This window comes from Hyla sarda, chromosome 4 (assembly GCF_029499605.1).
Source record: "Hyla sarda isolate aHylSar1 chromosome 4, aHylSar1.hap1, whole genome shotgun sequence".
In the NCBI taxonomy this organism is placed as follows: domain Eukaryota; kingdom Metazoa; phylum Chordata; class Amphibia; order Anura; family Hylidae; genus Hyla; species Hyla sarda.
In genome coordinates, this window is record NC_079192.1 from 188,941,798 (window position 1) to 188,962,095 (window position 20,298).

The 20,298-nt window shown below is 44.1% G+C and overlaps 1 protein-coding gene across 3 annotated transcripts in view; it reads right to left on the minus strand.

The window, feature by feature from the left end:
- Positions 1-19,946, minus strand: part of IRF5 (interferon regulatory factor 5) — a 54,540-nt gene extending 34,594 nt beyond the window's left edge. The window contains exon 1 of one of the 3 annotated variants that reach the window (XM_056569317.1): positions 19,734-19,946. The gene's annotated coding sequence lies outside the window, so the exon portion shown is untranslated. Of the gene's footprint in view, positions 1-6,190; positions 6,256-14,841; positions 14,926-19,733 lie in introns of those variants that run through there. The other 2 variants (XM_056569319.1, XM_056569318.1) reach the window with 2 other exon arrangements.
- Positions 19,947-20,298: the final 352 nt, after the last annotated feature.

A 20,298-nucleotide genomic window follows, 5' to 3' on the forward strand; every position in this document is an offset into this window, starting at 1 on the left:
ACATTCTTGAAACAATCTTATTTTTCCACAATTTTGATAGGGTGCCAATCATTTTGTCCAGCCCATTTTTGGGGTTTGCTGTGATATGTCCAATTTGTGTTTTTTTTCCTCCCTCTTTTGGTTTAGTTCCAATACATACAAAGGGAATAAACATGTGTATAGCAAAACATGTGTTACTGCAATCTTTTTATGTGAGAAATACTTCATTTTCTAGAAAAATTTTCAAGGGTGCCAACATTTACAGCCATAACTGTATTCAGTTTTTTTTTTTTTTTTTTTTAGGGACCACCAGTGCTTAAAATGATACTGCAATTTGAAAACAAAAAACTTTTGACCTGTAAGAGCCATGTCAAAAGTTTTATTGATTGGGGTCAGATTGCCAGGACCTCCATTAATCACTAGAATAAGTGGAGAAAAGTGCTAGGCTCCTAGCAGCAGGAAATACATCCAGACCCCTATCAACACTTTTGACATGTCAATAGCGATCAGTGGTGGTCTCAGCACAGAGACTCTGATCAATCAAAACTTTTTAAATGTCTGAATGACATGGCAAAGGTTGTTGTGCGTATATATAGGGGGGGGGGGGGGTGATTTTTTTAATTTTTTTTATCAACTGGTGCCAAAAACAGATTTGGCTAAATCCATGCTAATGTATCCCAAGAGACTGTTTTATGAAGTATGACTTAACAAAATAGTTCAGTTAATATTCAGTCCCTTAACATCCCAAGTTAATAAATTCATGGTATTTTTTAATGATTGCATTGTTGGTTGTCAGCACTTATCCCCTTAAGGACCACGGGTTTTTCCACTTTCGTTTTTTCCTCCTCACCTTTTAAAAAATCATAACCCTTTCAATTTTGCTCCTAAAAATCCATATGATGGCTTATTTTTTGTGCCACCAATTCTACTGTGTAGCGACATCTGTCATTTTACCCAAAAATCTACGGCGAAATGGGAAAAAAAAAATCATTGTGCGACGAAATTGAAGAAAAAACGCCATTTTGTAAATTTTGGGGGCTTCTGTTTCTACGCAGTACACTTTTTGGTAAAAATTAAACCTTATCTTTATTCTGTAGGTCCATACGGTTAAAATGATACCCTACTTATATAGGTTTGATTTTGTCGTACTTCTGGAAAAAAACATAACTACATGCAGAAAAATGTATATGTTTAAAATTGTCATCTTCTGACCCCTATAATTTTTGTATGGGGCGGTATGAGGGCTAATTTTTTGCCCCGTGATCTGAAGTTTTTAGCGGTACCATTATTGTATTGATCGGACGTTTTGCTCGCTTTTTATTCATTTTTTCATGATATAAAAAGTGACCAAATATACGTTATTTTGGACTTTGGAATTTTTTTACGTGTACGCCATTGATCGTGCGGTTTAATTAATTATATATTTTTATTGTTCGGACATTTACTCACGTGGCGATTCCACATATGTTTATATTTATTTTTATTTACATGTTTTTTTTATTGGAAAAGGGGGTGATTTGGACTTAGGGAAATGGTATGGTATGAGATATATATATCAAGGCTGGTTTGTGAGTCACTCATCCAGTGCCCGCCCAACTCGCCTCTTGTGCCGTGGACCGGCCGGTACCGCCTCCGGCTATTCACTTGTGCAAGAAGAAACAAGGTCCGGCACCAGGTTGCAAGTAAAAACTTCTTATTCTTTTATTACAAGATTCTGCGGTACAGGGTAGAAAGTCTGACGCGTTTCGCTAAAAAGCTTAATCGTAGACTACGATTAAGCTTTTTAGCGAAACGCGTCAGACTTTCTACCCTGTACCGCAGAATCTTGTAATAAAAGAATAAGAAGTTTTTACTTGCAACCTGGTGCCGGACCTTGTTTCTTCTTGCATATATATATATATTATTATATATTTTTTTTTACACTTTTTAGCCATAGCTTTGTATTGATCAGTGTTATCGGCGGTCGATTGCTCAAGCCTGCATCTCAGGCTTGGAGCAATCAATTGCCGAAGGGACACACCAGAGGAAGGTAAGAGGACCTCCGCTCGCGTCCTAGCTGATCGGGAGACCGCATTTTCACTGCGGCGGTCCCGATCAGCCCCACTGAGCAGCCGGGAAGCTTTCACTTTCGTTTTATACGCGGCGTTCAACTTTGAACACCGTGTATAAAGGGTTAATAGCGCGCGGCACCGTGATTGCTGCCACGCGTTATTAGCCCCGGGTCCCGGCTTCAGTTACATGCCAGGACCGACCCGATAAGAAACAGGGTCCCCACGTTATATCGCGGGAGTCGGCCAAGGACGTAAATATACGTCCTTGGTCATTAAGGGGTTAAAGGGGTATTCCAGGAAAAAAAAAAAAAAATTTTTTTTATATCAACTGGCTCCAGAAAGAAACAGATTTGTAAATTACTTCTATTAAAAAAATCTTAATCCTTCCAATAATTATCAGCTGCTGAAGTTGAGTTCTTTCCTGTCTGGCAACAGTGCTCTCTGCTGACATCTCTGCTTGTCTCAGGAACTGCACAGAGTAGAAGAGGTTTGCTATGGGGATTTGCTTCTACTCTGGACAGTTCTCGAGACAGGTGTCATCAGAGAGCACTTAGACAGAAAAGAACAACTCAACTTCAGCAGCTTATACTGAAAGGATTAAGATTTTTTAATAGAAGAAATTTACAAATCTGTTTAACTTTCTGGAGCCAGTTGATATATAAAAAAAAGATTTTTCCTGGATAACCCCTTTAACCTCTTAAGGACGCTGGACGTACCTGTACGAGGTGACCCTGCGTCATATTTGGTCGGGACCCATGGCTAATACCGGACATCACCACCAGGGAGAATACCAGAGAAGTATTAGGCAGGGACCAACGCCTGAAGAACTTTGTGTCCAAAAGCCAAGGAGGATAGATCGTTAGCCCTGAGCCTATAGTGCCAGAAAAAAAAAGTATGTGGGGACGACCAAGTGGCCGCCCAACAGATTTGAGCAATAAAAGCACCTCTTTTCTCTGCCCATGATGAGGCGAATGCTCTAGTAGAATGGGCTCTCAGGTTGGCTGGAGGAGACAGACCTGCAGAAGAATAAGCTGCAACAATGGCCTGCCTAATCCATATGCCAATAGTATCTGCTCTGACACGATATCCCCTATTGGGACCTGCAAACTGAAAAAACTATTTATCTGATTTCCTAAAATGTTTGGTCCTTTCTAAATATTCTATAACAGATCTGCAGACATCAAGCATGTGGAACAAATTTTCACCTTCTGAAGATGGATTCGCACAGAAGGATGGAAGGACAACTTCTTGAGATAAATTAAAATCTGAAACAACCATAGGTAAAAAAGAAGGGTCAGGTCTTAAAATAATCCTATCATCTAAGATTTGAATACAGGGTTCTCTAGTGGATAAGGCCGCTCGCTCCCCTACTCTCCTGGCAGATATGATAGCTATAAGAAAGGCAGTTTTTTGGACCAAAAGCTTCAGAGGTATAGAAGACAGAGGCTCCAAGGGACTCCTTCCTGCGGAGAGAGTTAAAGGGGTACTCCACTGAAAAACATTTTCTTTGAAATAAACTGGTGCCAGAAAGTTATGCAAATTTGTAAATTACTTCTATTAAAAAATCCCAATCCTTCCAGTACTTATCAGATGCTGTATATATTCACAGGAAGTTCTTTACTTTTTGAATTTCCTTTCTGTCTGACCACAGTACTATCTGCTGAAACCTCTGTCCATGTCAGAAACTGTCCAGAGAAAGAGAGGTTTGCTATGGGGATTTGCTCCTATGCTGGACAGTTCCTAAAATGGACAGGGGTGTCAGAAGAGAGCCCTTGTGGTCAGGCAGAAATTAAATTTAAAAAGAAAAGAACTTCCTGTAGATTATACAGCAGCTGATAAGTACTGGAAGAATTGGGATTTTTTAATAGAAGTAATTTACAAATCTTTTTTAACTTTCTGGCACCAGTTGATTAAAAATAAAATGTTTTCCAGTGGAGTACCCCTTTAAGCACCAGAGTAAGATTCCAAGGAGAAACAGCTGGTGGACTAAATAGCTGCATTCTGTAAACAGACTTAAAGGGGTATTCCAGGAAAAAATGGGACAATTAAGACGACTGTTGCTGTCCTCTTTTCCTTATAATTCTGGGAATTAGAGCCAGGGTAGGAAAGGTGTAGGTCAAGTCCCATTCCCAAGTCTTGGATAGTGTGTCCACTGCTAAAGGTCTGTCTGCTGGACATAGGGAAAGATAGTCTCTGACCTGTCTGTTGTGCCCGATAGTGAAAAGATCCACTTGAGCAGTTCCCCATAAGGCTGCGATCTTGAAGAATATTTTTGGATTTAACCATTCCCCTTGAAGAATTAATTGGAGGCTTAGAAAGTCTGCCCTGAAATTGAGATCCCCTTTAAATGAACTGCAGATATGGTTTTTAGATGGGATTCTGCAAAAGACAAATTCATAAGGGATGGACTTCTCATAGTTCCCTGTCTATTTATGACAGACATAGTAGTGGTATTATCTCAGAAGATTTTTACATTAGAGCCTTTAATAAAATCACTAGCCGATTCGAGAGCCCTAGACACTGGTAAAAGCTCCTTAAAATTAGAGGATCTATAAATCACCTCATCCTCCCAAAGGCCCCGAAAATTATGGATATCCAAATGAGCACCTCATCCCCAAGGACTGGCATCAGTAGTGATGACTACATGGTCCTGACAAACCCAATCTACACCTTTAGAAAGGTTATCACTCACTAGCCACCAGTCTAAAGAGGCCAGCACTTGAGGGGGCAACACAATGCGTCTATCCAAATCCTGTTGGGAACCATCCCAAGGAGTTCTAACCGGAGAGTGGAAATGGGCCCAAGGGACTGCTGGGATGGCTGCTGTGAGCAAACCTAAAACTGACATCCCCTTCCTAATAGAAATACAGGGGGACCTAATAATCTCACTGACTGAAGAGATAACCTTCTCTATTTTAGCCAAAGAAAAGATTTTTGAACTGAAGAGTCAAACAAGATGCCCCAAAAAACTTTCTGTTGAGTAGGGATAAGGAAGATTTTATCCCAATTAATTAGCCAACCCCACTTATGGAGAATATCAATAGTACGGGACCAAAAATTTTTTTTTCACTTTTATTTCTTATTCTGCTACCAGCAGAAAGTCATCTAGATAGGGAATAAAAATCCCTTCTCTCTCCCGAATATGGGCTGCCATTCTGCAACTACTTTTTCGTAAATGCTCCAGGAGCAATGGCTATACCAAAAGGCAGGGTGCAGAACTGTAGATGAAGGAGTTGAGAATTTACAAAAACTGCAATCCTTAAATATTTCTGATAATCTGAGTGGATATGAGAGGTTTAAGATTAATTCCACATTCGTGACGTCATGCCACGCCCCCTCCATTCATGTCTACGGGAGGGGGCGTGGCAGCTTTGTACTTGCCGTCACAACCCTTCCCATAGATTTAAATGGAGGGGGCGTGGCGGCTGGCATCGCCAATCATCTGGCACAGAGCGGCGTTCGCTCTGTGCATTGAAAGACAGGGGTGCCGCAGCAGAGATCATGGAGGTCCCAAGTGGCAGGACCCCCGCAATCTAACATCTTATCCCCATCCTTTGGATAGGGGATAAGATGTTTAGAGCAAAGTACCCCTTTAAATTGTGTGGGCCTACAATGGACAAACGATTAATGCTGACTTTCATTGCAGATTTTTCTGTGTATTTTATGATATAGAGTAACTGAAGCAAGAAACAACGTTTAAACGTATATGTAAAAATTTTGCACTTTGCACATGATGTGTAGGTCACATCCAGTTTGATGAGTAGGTAACAACTGTTTTTGTTATTTTATCCAATTATACAGTCTATATTTAAAATCTTGTATAAGTAGTTGCAACTTACATTATTTGTGAATCCTTCAGCGTGTCATAGATTTTACCCCCCCATGTCGGTGATCGGCGCAGATCGCAAGTGAATTCACACTTGCGATTTGCGCCGATTCCGGGTCATACGGGTCTATGGTGACCCGGAATATAAGGGGGATCGCGGTTGTCCATGACACCTACGATCCCCCTGAAGGGATAGGAGTTAGGTGGCAGGTATTGATCGTCAGAAGCGACAACCAATAGCAGATCGGGGGCGGGGTTAACTTTCGTTTTCCCCGTCCTGTCCCACCCACAATAGGCCGGGCAGAACGGGACCGAACGGTGAAGGTCCACTTACCCCTCCAGAGGCTGCGGGCGACGGTGATCGGCGGGCGGCGATGTCGTGTGGAAGAAGAGGACGGCTCCCTGGATCCTACTGAAGCCGGTAAGTTGCCTAGCAACATCTGAAGGGCTACAGTCTGAGGCCATTATACAGTGGTCTCTAACCTGTAGCCCTCCAGATGTTGCAAAACTACAACTCCCAGCATGTCCAGACAGCTGTTTGTGCATGCTGGAATATGTAGTTTTGCAACAGCTGGATGGCTGCAGTTTGAGACCACTATACAGTGGTCTCTAAACTGTATCCCTCTAGATCTTGCAAAACTACAACTCCTAGCATGCCCAAACAGCTCTTTGCTGTCTGGGCATGCTGGGATTTGTAGTTTTTCAACATCTGGAGGGTCATAGTTTGGAGATCAGTGTGCTGTGGTCTATAATCTGTAGCCCTCCAGATGCAAATCCTAGCATGCCCAAACAGCAAACAGATGTCTCGGCATGCTGGGAGTTGTAGTTGCGTACCTCTAGCTGTGCATAACTACATCTCCCAGCATGCCCTTCGGCGATCAGTACATACTGGGAGTTGTAGTTTTGCAACAGCTGGAGGCACACTGGTTGGAAAATACTGAGTTAGGTAACAGAACCTAACTGAAGGTTTTCCAACCAGTGTGCCTCCAGATGTTGCAAAAGTACAACTCCCAGCATGCACGGTCTGTCAGTAATGCAGGGAGTTGTAGTTTTGTAACAGCTGGAGGTTCCCCCCTCCCCCTCCCATGTGAACGTACAGGGTACATTCACACAGGCAGGTTTACAGTAAGTTTCCTGCTTCAAATTTGGGCTGCGGCAAATTTTTCACCGCAGCGCAAACTCCTAGCGGGAAACTCTACACTACTCTACACTAACACATAATAAAGGGTAAAACACTACATATACACCCCCTTACACTGTCCATCACAATAAAAATGAAAAACGTATTGTACGGCACGGTTTCCAAAACGGAGCCTCCAGCTTGCAAAACAACAACTCCCAGCATTTCTGGACAGCCACTGACTGTCCAGGCATGCTGGGAGTTTAGCAACAGCTGGAGGCACCCTGTTTGGGAATCACTGGCGTAGAATACCCTTATGTCCACCCCTATGCAATCCCTAATTTAGTCCTCAAATGCGCATGGCGCTCTCTAATTTCTAAACCCTTTCGTATTTCAAGGAAACAGTTTAGGGCCACACATGGGGTATTTCCGTAATCGGGAGAAATTGCACTACAAATTTTGGGGGGCTTTTTCTCCTTTTACCCCTTATTAAAAGGAAATGTTGGGGGCTACACCAGCCTGTTAGTGGAAAAAAATAAAAATGTTTACACTAACATGCTGGTGTTGCCCCATACTTTTAATTTTCACAAGGAAAAAGGAAAGAAAGACCCCCAAAATTTGTAAAGCAATTTCTCCTGAGTACGGAAATACCCCATATGTGTCCGTAAAATGCTCTGTGGGTGCACAACAAGGCTCAGGAATGAGCGCACCATGTACATTTGAGACCTAAATTGGTGATTTGCACAGGGGTGGCTGATTTTACAGCGGTTCTGACATAAATGCAAAAACATAAATGCCCACATGTGACCCCATTTTGGAAACTACACCCCTCATGGAACGTGACAAGGGGTATAGTGAGCCTTAACACCCCACAGGTGTTTGACGAATTTTCATTAAATTTGGATGGGAAAATGAAAAAAAATAATAATGTTGTTTTCACTAAAATGCTGGTGTTACCCTAAATTTTTCATTTTCACAAGGGAAAATAAGAAAAAAGCCCCCCAAAATTTGTAACCCCATTTCTTCTGAGTAAGAACATACCCCATATGTGGATGTAAAGTCTCTGCTGGCGCACTACAATGCTCAGAAGAGAAGGAGCACCATTGGGATTTTGAAGAGAAAATTTGTCCGGAATTGAAGGCCACGTGTGTTTACAAAGCCCCCATAGTGCCAGAACAATGGACCCTCCCCACATGTGACCCCATTTTGGAAACTACACCCCTCATGTAATGTATTAAGGGGTGCAGTGAGCAGTTACGCCCCACAGGTGTCACAGATTTTTGGAACAGTGGTCCGTGAAAATGAAAAATTTTATTTTTTCATTTGCACAGTCCACTGTTCCAAAGATCTGTCAAACGCTAGTGGAGTGTAAATACTCACTGCACCCCTTATTAAATTCTGTGAGGGGGTAGTTTCCAAAATGGGGTCACATGTGGGGGGGGGGATCCACTGTTCTAGCACCACAGGGGGCTTTGTAAACGCCTGACTACCATTCCAAACAAATTCTCTTTCCAAAAGCCAAATGTGACTCCTTCTCTTCTGAGCATTGTAGTTTGCCCGCAGAGAATTTTATGTCCTAACATGGGGTATTTCCATACTCAGAAGAGATGGGGTTACAAATTTTGGGGGGCATTTTCTCCCATTACCCTTTGTAAAAATGGTAAATTTGGGGGGAAAACTGCACTTTAGTGAAAATTTTTTTTTTCTCATTTACACATCCGATTTTAACGAAAAGTCGTCAAACACCTGTGGGGTGTTAAGGCTCACTGGACCCCTTGTTACGTGCCTTGAGGGGTGTAGTTTCCAACATGGTATGCCATGTGGGGTTTTCTGCTGTTCTGGCACCATAGGGGCTTTCTAAATGTGACATGCCCCCCAAAAACCATTTCAGCAAAATTCACTCTCCAAAATCCCATTGTTGCTCCTTCCCTTCTCAGCCCTCTACTGCGCCCGCCGAACATTTGACATACACATGAGGTATTTCCTTACTTGAGAGAAATTGGGTAAAAAAATTTGGGGGGGCTTTTCCTCCTAATACCACTTGTAAAAATTCAAAAACTGGGTCTGTAAACACAGTGTAAAAAATGAAGATTTTGAATTTTCTCCTTCACTGTAAAAATCCATATTATGGCTTATTTTTTGCGTCACAAATTCTACTTTGCAGTGACAGTCATTTTACCCATAAATTCACGGCGAAACGGAAAAAAAATCATTGTGCGACAAAATCGAAGAAAAAACGCCATTTTGTAATTTTGGGGGCTTCCGTTTCTACGCAGTGCATATTTCGGTAAAAATGACACCTTATTATTCTGTAGGTCCATACGGTTAAAATGATACCCTACTTATATAGGTTTGATTTTGTCGTACTTCTGGAAAAAATCATGACTACATGCAGGAAAATGTATACGTTTAAAAATGTCAACTTCTGACCCCTATTACTTTTTTATTTTTCCACGTACAGGGCGGTATGAGGGCTCATTTTTTGCACCATGATCTGAAGGTTTTATTGGTATGATTTTTGTTTTGATCTGACTTTTTGATCACTTTTTAATAATTTTTTAATTGTATAAAAAGTGACCCAAAAATAATCTTTTTTGGACTTTGGATTTTTTTTGCGCGTACGCCATTGACCGTGCGGTTTAATTAATGATATATTTTTATAGTTCAGACATTTCCGCACGCAGTGATACCATATATGTTTATTTTTATTTACACTGTTTTATTTTTTTTTATGGGAAAAGGGGGGTGATTCTAACTTTTATTAGGAAAGGGGTTAAATGACCTTTATTAACACTTTTTTTTAACTTTTTTTGCAGTTTTATAGGTCCCATAGGGACCTATAACACTGCACACACTGATCTCCTATGCTGATCACTGGCGTGTATTAACACGCCTGTGATCAGTGTTATCGGCGCTTGACTGCTCATGCCTGGATCTCAGGCACGGAGCAGTCATTCGTCGATAGGACACCGAGGAGGCAGGTAAGGGCCCTCCCGGTGTCCTGTAAGCTGTTCGGGACGCCACGATTTCCCCGCGGCTTTCCCGAATAGCCCGACTGACTAGCCGGGATACTTTCACTTTCACATCGGCGGTCAGCTTTGACCGCCGCTTCTAAAGGGTTAATACCGCACATTGCCGCGATCGGTGATGTGTGGTATCAGCCGCAGGTCCCGGCCGTTGATGAGCGCCGCTTCATATCGCGGGAGCCGGCGCAGGACGTAAATATACGTCCTGCGTCGTTAAGGGGATATGGTGATTTTAGTACATACCTGCCAGAACTGGGTATTTACTGTTGGATTTTGTTCTCTAAACTACACATCCCACAGTTCCATGCTTGCAAGTATGAGGTCACTTTCCTTCCTCCCACACATCAGCCACCCCACCCATTGAAACACAGTGTTTTCTAACCAGGGGGTCCTAAAGCTGTTGCAAAAACTTTCTGCCACCAGTTGATTTTAAAACAATTGTTTTCCAATGAAGTATCCCTTTAAGTAAAATGTGTCAGAACATGACGGAAGGGGCTCATACTTATTGTTATTACAGTCAGTGGTCACATTCCAAATGAAGTGTGACTGATGGGTACTATTTGGTGGCATGCTCATTGTGTTAGGCTTCTTTCCCATTGCCATCTGGCTCTGCTATATGGAGCTCCATCTGCAATTCTATCAAAATGATTGGCGATTAGAAGAATAGCGCATGAACAATTTTTTTCTCTGTTAAACTCTGGTTAACTACAGATCCCCGGTAGACCCCATTCAAGTAATGGGGTCTGTCAGGAACCAGCAGTTTCTGTTTAGCTCGGACCCGTTTCATGGTCTGTTCTACGCAAGTAAAAAAAAGGCGAAAGTACCCTAAACGGGACAGATTCAAATGGCAATGTGAACTTAGCCTTACCCACTCAACAATGGTAGAGTCCTCAATTGTGCTGTAAATGCATTCATTTAGTAGTCAGTAATCATGTCAGAACTGTACTTTAGTTATCAAAGTGGCGCACACATCATAATATATTTTGCAAGACTCACTAGGCATGACAGACATTTCCCTTCCTTACAAACACCTCATGACTGGTGTGATCTGTGTGGCACACGTCTTCAATAAATTTGTCACATTTCATAAAGCCCCACCCCCATTAAGCCACACCTTCCATAATACTTTTCAATGTTGTCAAAGTACCGTAAGTGAAAAGAGCCTTAAAGACACAAGAAAAATATGGTGGGTGTCATCTGATTCATTTTTTGACTCATTTTACAGTGGAATTATTGCACAATTTGACAAAAATAAGCCTATATATTCTTGTGGTTATAGTGAAACTAAAACCTAAACTTCCATATCTGCCAGAATAAGCTGACTGTATTTATAAATGACACTGGTATACGAGTAGCCCCAGTCATTTATATAACTTGCAAGAAAATTCTGTATCTTCCTAACTAGTCCTATGTAGGCATGAAACTTTCTGCAAATCACTAGATGATGCCTTAAAGCGGTACTCCAGGGAAATAAAACCATAGCCCATCCTTTTCCTCACACCAACTTATTTATTTGTCTAAATATCATTCATTAGCTATATAGATTAGTTTTTACTCCTCCTTGTCTCTGTGCAAAGCCCTCACTAAGAGTAGCCCCACCCTTCTGAAAGACATAATGCTGCTCTTTGCCTGCTGTAGATCTAATCACTGACTGCTGCCATTCAGAGCATAGTATAATTTATTGCTGGGGGGAGGACAGTTTGAAAGAAAAGACATGTACATTGTGTGCTGTTTACAACAACACAGCATGCACACAGATAGTAAAAGCAATTGGCTGGCAGCCATTACATAGAGGCGCACTGACTGCTTGGAGTTGTAGTTGGAGCTGCAAGCAAGAAAAAAAAGAATATTCAGCAGATAACAGGTGCCACATGAGTTGGCAAAATCACAAGGATAACTATAGGGGACACATAACAGGTATAGTGGTGGCTTTGGGACATTTATATGTTTCTTAACTTCCCCGAAGCACCCCTTTAAATCCACATGAGACTGCATTCACACCATAATTGTAATATACGGGGGCCGGATCTGGCTAGGAGATGGGAAAATCGGGTGCTCCCGTATCCCAGCCGGACCCGGCCCCCGTCTCATTTATTTGAATGAGCGGACCAGAGTCAGACAGTGACTCCGGTTAGCTCATTTTTGCCCTGTATGGTTTTCTGGCCAGACTGAAAACCGCAGCATACCATGGTTTTCAGTCCGGTCACAAAACCAGATATGGTCCTAACAGTGTGTTACTCTACCTGGATATATTGTAGGGCTGCACAATTTGGGCAAAATGTGCAATTGCGATTATGGAGATAAATATTGCAATATAATAAACAAATGGTGAAATCTCCCAATTTCACATACAATTTAATTTCTATCCCCCAATTTCACATACCCCCCCCCTCATTTAACGTTTATTCCCCCCTATTTCATATCTTCCCTATTTTGTGTCCCCAACCCTGTCGTATTTCTCCCATGTGACATCCCCCTCATTGTCACATCTCACCCCCAATGTCACCCCCCCTTAACATCCATACCCCCATGTTACATCTCCCCCATTACTGTTGTGCCGGAGCATGGAGGAAACATAAAAAAACCTGACGCTTACCTAGCCCAATTCCCCCGTAGATCCCATTATCTTCCATGCAGTCCGGTGTCTTATGGGACTTACAGGACCTTCCTGCTAAGCCAATCACCGGCCTGACACATGACACCGCGGCAGCCACTAATTGGTCCAGAAACTAGCTGCTTCTCAGGACCACACGGAGGAGAACGGGATCTGCACAAGACCTACGGAACCAGGGCTAGGTGAACATCAGTTTTTTTTCTTTTTATGTTTTCTCTGCGTCCCTATTATTACTTCAGATGATGTTTCCCAACCCGGTTGCCTCCAGCTGTTGCAAAACTACACCCGGGTTGGGAAACACCTGGGTTGGGAAACACTGCCTTAACATTTAATTTCGGCGGCGGCCCAGCCCCACATCCAAAGTGGGCACCAGAGATAGAAAAAGAGAAACAGGGGTGACAGTCTTGTGATAAAGAGGATGTACAATTTCACCCGATTCCAGCCTCACGGTTTATACGGTCACATGGCCTTCATAGCAGAGCTCTGGTTCACATCACAAATTTACCATCTGATTAACAGACAGTAAAATTGGACAAAATCGGATTACCTGAAATCGTATTTAAAAAATTGTTTGGTATCCGATCTAAAATCATATAAAAAAAATTAAATCGTACAACTGAAAATTTTATCCAATTTTTCACAAAAAATCTGATCATGTTTGGATTATTATATGTATGTCAAGGGCAATAAAGTTTATTTAAAGACAATACTGCACATGTGTAGAAAGATTCAATACGATTTACATAGGCCGTAATAATTTAAAAAAATCAGACACGATTTCGATCAAATTTTGAATCTGAGCGAAAAAATCGTGGTCAACGATTTTACCCCTCCCGATCTGCAAATTAGGATGCGGGTCAAAACTGATGCATGTGTTGGATATGATTACTGAATGGAAGTCAATGGATACGACTTGGAATGCAGATTTGTACGATTTGAAGGTAAAAAATCGTGAGAACAAGTAGGATGGTAAAATCGTGACGTCAATGCACCCTAAGATCATAAAACGGTATATAGGTCCACCTCTGTATGGAGCTGATGTGCACATACTTCTGCTCCATATCCCTCCTCTTGTCCTATCATTGTACAGTATTATACTTTGTTCACCATATAACAAATGTGATCGTCTTCTGGCTCATTATTTGGCAGTGTGGCTATAGGGACATGAAAAGGGCATTAACCCCTTAAGGACCAGGCCATTTTAGGACCAGAGCGTTTTTTGCACTCCAGACGGAGTGGACGGGCTAGCGCCGCATGTAACTAATAGTTTATCTACACAGGGTGCCTCCAGCTGTTTCAATACTACAACTCCCAGCATGCCCTGACAGCCAATAGATGTCAGGGCAAGCTGGGAGTTGTAGTGGTGAAACAGCTGGAGGCACCTTGTGTAGATGAACTAAGGGCGGAAGTCCCCCCCAGCAGGCATCAGTGACGTGGTGCCTGCTGGGGAAATCTGCCTGGTAGTGAGCACACTGCCAGGCAGACAAGAAGCATTTTAAATATAGTAAAAATTAAAATTAAAAGCAGGGAGGGGGTTAGGGATAGATTGGCAATAGGCAGGGACAGAAAAAAAAAATAGGATGGTGGGAGCTACCCTTTAAGCATTAATAACTCTAAGATGCTTTTACCGAATATTCTGATTATGAGATTGTTTTTTCGTGACATATTCTACTTTATTTTGGTGGTAAATTTTTTGCATCCTTTTTTTGTGAAAAATTTCAAAATTTCATGAAAATTTTGCATTTTTCTAACTTTGAAGCTCTCTACTTGTAAGTAAAATGGATATTCCAAATAAATTTTATTTTTATTCACAAATACAATATGTCCACTTTATGTTGGCATCATAAAATGGACATATTTTTACTTTTTGAAAAAATTAGAGGGCTTCAAAGTAGAGCAGCAATTTTCAAAAATTTCATGAAAATTGCAAAATCTGAAGGGACAGATGTTACAGAACTACAACTCCCAGCATGCCTGTGCAGTCTAGGCATGCTGAGAGTTGTAGTTTGGCAACATCTGGAGGGCTACAGTTTGGGCACCACTGTAACAGTGGTCCCCAAACTGTGACCCTCCAGATGTTGCAAAACTACAACTCCCAGCATGCCCAGACAGCCTTTGGCTGTCTGGGCATGCTGGGAGTTGCAGTTCGGCCTTCCTAGTGGTTGCCACAGTAAAAATCACTTTACTTTCAGTTTCATTTCTCCCCCCCACCGTTGATTCCCTACCTGAGCCGGGATCTCCGGTGAATATCTGCGATGATTGCCGGGCCCCACGAGTCTTCTCCTCCAGGTACCGGCCTCCATGTTCTCCCCCCATTCTGCCAGACATCCAGGGGTGGGCAGAACGGGGGTTTCCATGGCAACCCACCGTCCTGCTCTGCCATTGGTCGGAATCAGTTCTGACCAATGGCAGGGGATGGGAGGAGATCGCAGCATTGCGACCTCACTCCTACCCTGCAGGATGCTGGGGCCTGTCACTCACAGGTCCGAGCATCCCTATTTTCTGGGTGATCGGGTCACCAGAGACCCGATCAGCTCGGAATAGGAGAAAATCGCATGTCTGAATTGACATGCGATTTTCTGCAATCGCCAACATTCGGGGGTCCCGGGACCCCCCTCGGCATTTGCACGGCATGCCAGCTGAAATATTTCAGCAGACATGCCGTTCCGATCTCTGACCGGCGCGCGGCAGAGACCGAAAATACAACAGGACGTTCTCCAACGTCCTTGGGCATTAAAGCCCAGGTAGCGGGGACGTTCCAGAACGTCCTATGTCCTAAAGAGGTTAAAGGGGTATTCTGGTGAAAAACTTTTTTTTTTTTTTTTTTTTTTTTTAAATCAACTGGTGCCAGAAAGTTAAACAGGTTTGTAAATTACTTCTATTAAAAAATCTTAATCCTTCCTGTACTTATTAGCTGCTGAATACTACAGTGGAAATTCTTTTCCGTTTGAAACACAGAGCTGTCTGCTGACATCACGTGCACAGTGCTCTCTGCTGACATCTCTGTCCATTTTAGGAACTGTTCAGAACAGCATATGTTTGCTATGGGGATTTCCTTTTACTCTGAGCAGTTCATAAAATGGATTTCCACTGTAGTATTCAGCAGCTAATAAGTACAGGAAGGATTAAGATTTTTTAACCCCTTAACGACGCAGGACGTATATTTACGTCCTGCGCCGGCTCCTGCGATATGAAGCAGGATCGCGCCGCGATCCCGCATCATATCGCGTCGGTCCCGGCGCTCATCAACGGCCGGGACCCGCGGCTAATACCACCCTTTATTAACCGCCGCTTCTAAAGTGAAAGTGACCCGGCTGCTCAGTCGGGCTGTTCGGGACCGCCGCGGTGAAATCGCGGCGTCCCGAACAGCTGACCGGACACCAGGAGGGCCCTTACCTGCTTCCTCGGTGTCCGATCGACGAATGACTGCTCCGTGCCTGAGATCCAAGCAGGAGCAGTCAAGCGCCGATAACACTGATCACAGGCGTGTTAATACACGCCAGTGATCAGCATAGGAGATCAGTGTGTGCAGTGTTATAGGTCCCTACGGGACCTATAACACTGCAAAAAAAATGTAAAAAGAAGTGTTAATAAAGGTCATTTAACCCCTTCCCTAATAAAAGTTTGAATGACCCCCCTTTTCCATAAAAAAAATAAAACAGTGTAAAAAAATATAAAAATAAACATATGTGGTATCGCCGCGTGTGTAAATGTCCGAACTATAAAAATATATCATTAATTAAACCGTACGGTCAATGGCGTACGCGCAAAAAAATTCCAAAGTCCAAAAAAGAGTATTTTGGTCACTTTTTATACCATTAAAAAGTGATCAAAAAGTCAGATCAAAACAAAAATCATACCGATAAAAACTTCAGATCACGGCGCAAAAAAATAGTCCTCATACCACCCTGTACGTGGAAAAATAAAGTTATAGAGGTCAGAAGATGACATTTTCCTGCATGTAGTTATGATTTTTTCCAGAAGTGCGACAAAATCAAACCTATATAAGTAGGGTATCATTTTAACCGTATGGACCTACAGAATAATGATAAGGTGTAATTTTTACCGAAATATGCACTGCGTAGAAACGGAAGCCCCCAAAAGTTACAAAATTGCTTTTTTCTTCGATTTTGTCGCACAATGATTTTTTTTTCCGTTTCGCCGTGCATTTTTGGGTAAAATGACTAATGTCATTGCAAAGTAGAATTGGCGACGCAAAAAATAAGCCATAATATGGATTTTTAGGTGGAAAATTGAAAGTGTTATGATTTTTAAAAGGTAAGGAGGAAAAAACGAAAGTGCAAAAACGGAAAAACCCTGAGTCCTTAAGGAGTTAATAGAAGTAATTTACAAACCTGTTTAAATTTCTGGCACCAGTTGATTTAAAAAAAATAATAATAATAATAAAAAAAAGTTTTTCACCGGAGTACCCCTTTAACATGGTGACAAGTAGTCACATTGGCATGACTGGTTATGTGCTGGTATATGGACATTTCCACATTCACTGCTGTGTCACTTTGGTAGCCGAGTACAATGTTATGTAATGTTACTCCACATTCCATTCTGATTGTTTTCTGTTCACTGAAAAGCTGGGTACACTGTAGAATACAGAGACAGATTTGTGATTCCAGTCTCTTAAACAGAACAGTGTGCCTCCAGATGTTGCAAAACAGATAAAAGTTCTCTGGGCATGCTGGAAGTTGTAGTGCTCTCTGGTTGGGAAATACTGTGCTAGATAGTTAGATGACATCATCACAGATAAGTGGTCACCCAGCAAGAAAGAAATGGCTGAAGATAAACTCTTCCACCTGAAGATACACTTTGGGATGTCTCTAATATGTTCTATTTGTCAACAAACATTACTACCAGATCAAGAAGTCCTAAAATGAGCCAGGCCATGTACCCTTGTGCCCCCCATAGAATGCCATTCATGATGCACCACTGTGCCCCCATAGTACCCATTCATAATACACCACTGTGCCCCCATAGTACCCTGTCCATGCACCACTGTGCCCCCATAGTACCCTGTCCATGCACCACTGTGCCCCCATAGTACCCTGTCCATGCACCACTGTGCCCCCATAGTACCCTGTCCATGCACCACTGTGCCCCCATAGTACCCTGTCCATGCACCACTGTGCCCCCATAATACCCTGTCCATGCACCACTGTGCCCCCATAATACCCTGTCCATGCACCACTGTGCCCCCATAATACCCTGTCCATGCACCACTGTGCCCCCATAATACCCTGTCCATGCACCACTGTGCCCCCATAATACCCTGTCCATGCACCACTGTGCCCCCCATAGTACCCTGTCCATGCACCACTGTGCCCCCATAATACCCTGTCCATGCACCACTGTGCCCCCATAGTACCCAGTCCATGCACCACTGTGCCCCCATAATACCCTGTCCATGCACCACTGTGCCCCCATAATACCCTGTCCATGCACCACTGTGCCCCCATAATACCCTGTCCATGCACCACTGTGCCCCCATAATACCCTGTCCATGCACCACTGTGCCCCCATAATAACCCTGTCCATGCACCACTGTGCCCCCATAATAACCCTGTCCATGCACCACTGTGCCCCCATAATACCCTGTCCATGCCCCACTGTGCCCCCATAATACCCTGTCCATGCACCACTGTGCCCCCATAATACCCTGTCCATGCACCACTGTGCCCCCATAATACCCTGTCCATGCACCACTGTGCCCCCATAATACCCTGTCCATGCACCACTGTGCCCCCCATAGTACCCTGTCCATGCACCACTGTGCCCCCATAATACCCTGTCCATGCACCACTGTGCCCCCATAGTACCCAGTCCATGCACCACTGTGCCCCCATAATACCCTGTCCATGCACCACTGTGCCCCCATAATACCCTGTCCATGCACCACTGTGCCCCCATAATACCCTGTCCATGCACCACTGTGCCCCCATAATACCCTGTCCATGCACCACTGTGTCCCCATAATACCCTGTCCATGCACCACTGTGCCCCCATAATACCCTGTCCATGCCCCACTGTGCCCCCATAGGACCCTGTCCATGCCCCACTGTGCCCCCATAATACCCTGTCCATGCACCACTGTGCTCCCATAATACCCTGTCCATGCACCACTGTGCCCCCATAATACCCTGTCCATGCACCACTGTGCCCCCATAGTACCCTGTCCATGCCCCACTGTGCCCCCATAGTACCCTGTCCATGCCCCACTGTGCCCCCATAGTACCCTGTCCATGCCCCACTGTGCCCCCATAATACCCTGTCCATGCCCCACTGTGCCCCCATAGTACCCTGTCCATGCCCCACTGTGCCCCCATAATACCCTGTCCATGCACCACTGTGCCCCCATAATACCCTGTCCATGCACCACTGTGCCCCCATAATACCCTGTCCATGCACCACTGTGCCCCCATAATACCCTGTCCATGCCCCACTGTGCCCCCATAGTACCCTGTCCATGCCCCACTGTGCCCCCATAGTACCCTGTCCATGCCCCACTGTGCCCCCATAATACCCTGTCCATGCACCACTGTGCCCCCATAGTACCCTGTCCATGCACCACTGTGCCCCCATAATACCCTGTCCATGCACCACTGTGCCCCCATAGTACCCTGTCCATGCACCACTGTGCCCCCATAGTACCCTGTCCATGCACCACTGTGCCCCCATAGTACCCTGTCCATGCACCACTGTGCCCCCATAGTACCCTGTCCATGCACCACTGTGCCCCCATAGTACCCTGTCCATGCACCACTGTGCCCCCATAGTACCCTGTGCATGCACCACTGTGCCCCCATAATACCCTGTCCATGCACCACTGTGCCCCCATAGTACCCTGTCCATGCACCACTGTGCCCCCATAATACCCTGTCCATGCACCACTGTGCCCCCATAGTACCCTGTCCATGCACCACTGTGCCCCCATAGTACCCTGTCCATGCACCACTGTGCCCCCATAGTACCCTGTCCATGCACCACTGTGCCCCCATAGTACCCTGTGCATGCACCACTGAACCCCTCAGATAGGAAACAGGCGACCACAGAATTAACCCCTTAGATGTACACGTCCCCAGTACGCGGCCCTCAGAGAAGCGCTTACCTGTCCAGGTGTCTGGGAGCGGTCCCTCCTGTCAGTTATGGGAAGGTGAGGGGTCTGCCGGGCGCCGCACACTGTGGAGGGAGGAAGCTCGGGCACATTCAGCCGCTCTATGAAAACATTGCGAATAAACAAAAAAGCAGAAGCTACATGTGAAAGCAGAAGGAGGGGGAGCCACTTCCTGGTCCAGGCTTCTACTCAGGGAGAAGTGGAGGAGGGCAGGGACTTGGTTACAGGTGATAGCTACCCCTCCCTTCCGGAAGTGGTAGCGCCCGAAACTAATGTGCAGGCTATAGTCTGTGTCCTACTATTAACTGCATGGGCCGGCTGTATAGTGACTGGTGTGCAGACTGTGGTGTGACTATTGTACATTTATGTATGCAGCCTGCATAGTGACCAGTGTCCAGGCATGTGTGCAGTGTATATAGTGTCCAGGTATGTGTGCAGTGTGTATAGCGACCAGGTATGTGTTCAGTGTATATAGTGTCCAGGTATGTGTGCAGTGTGTATAGCGACCAGGTATGTGTTCAGTGTATATAGTGTCCAGGTATGTGTGCAGTGTGTATAG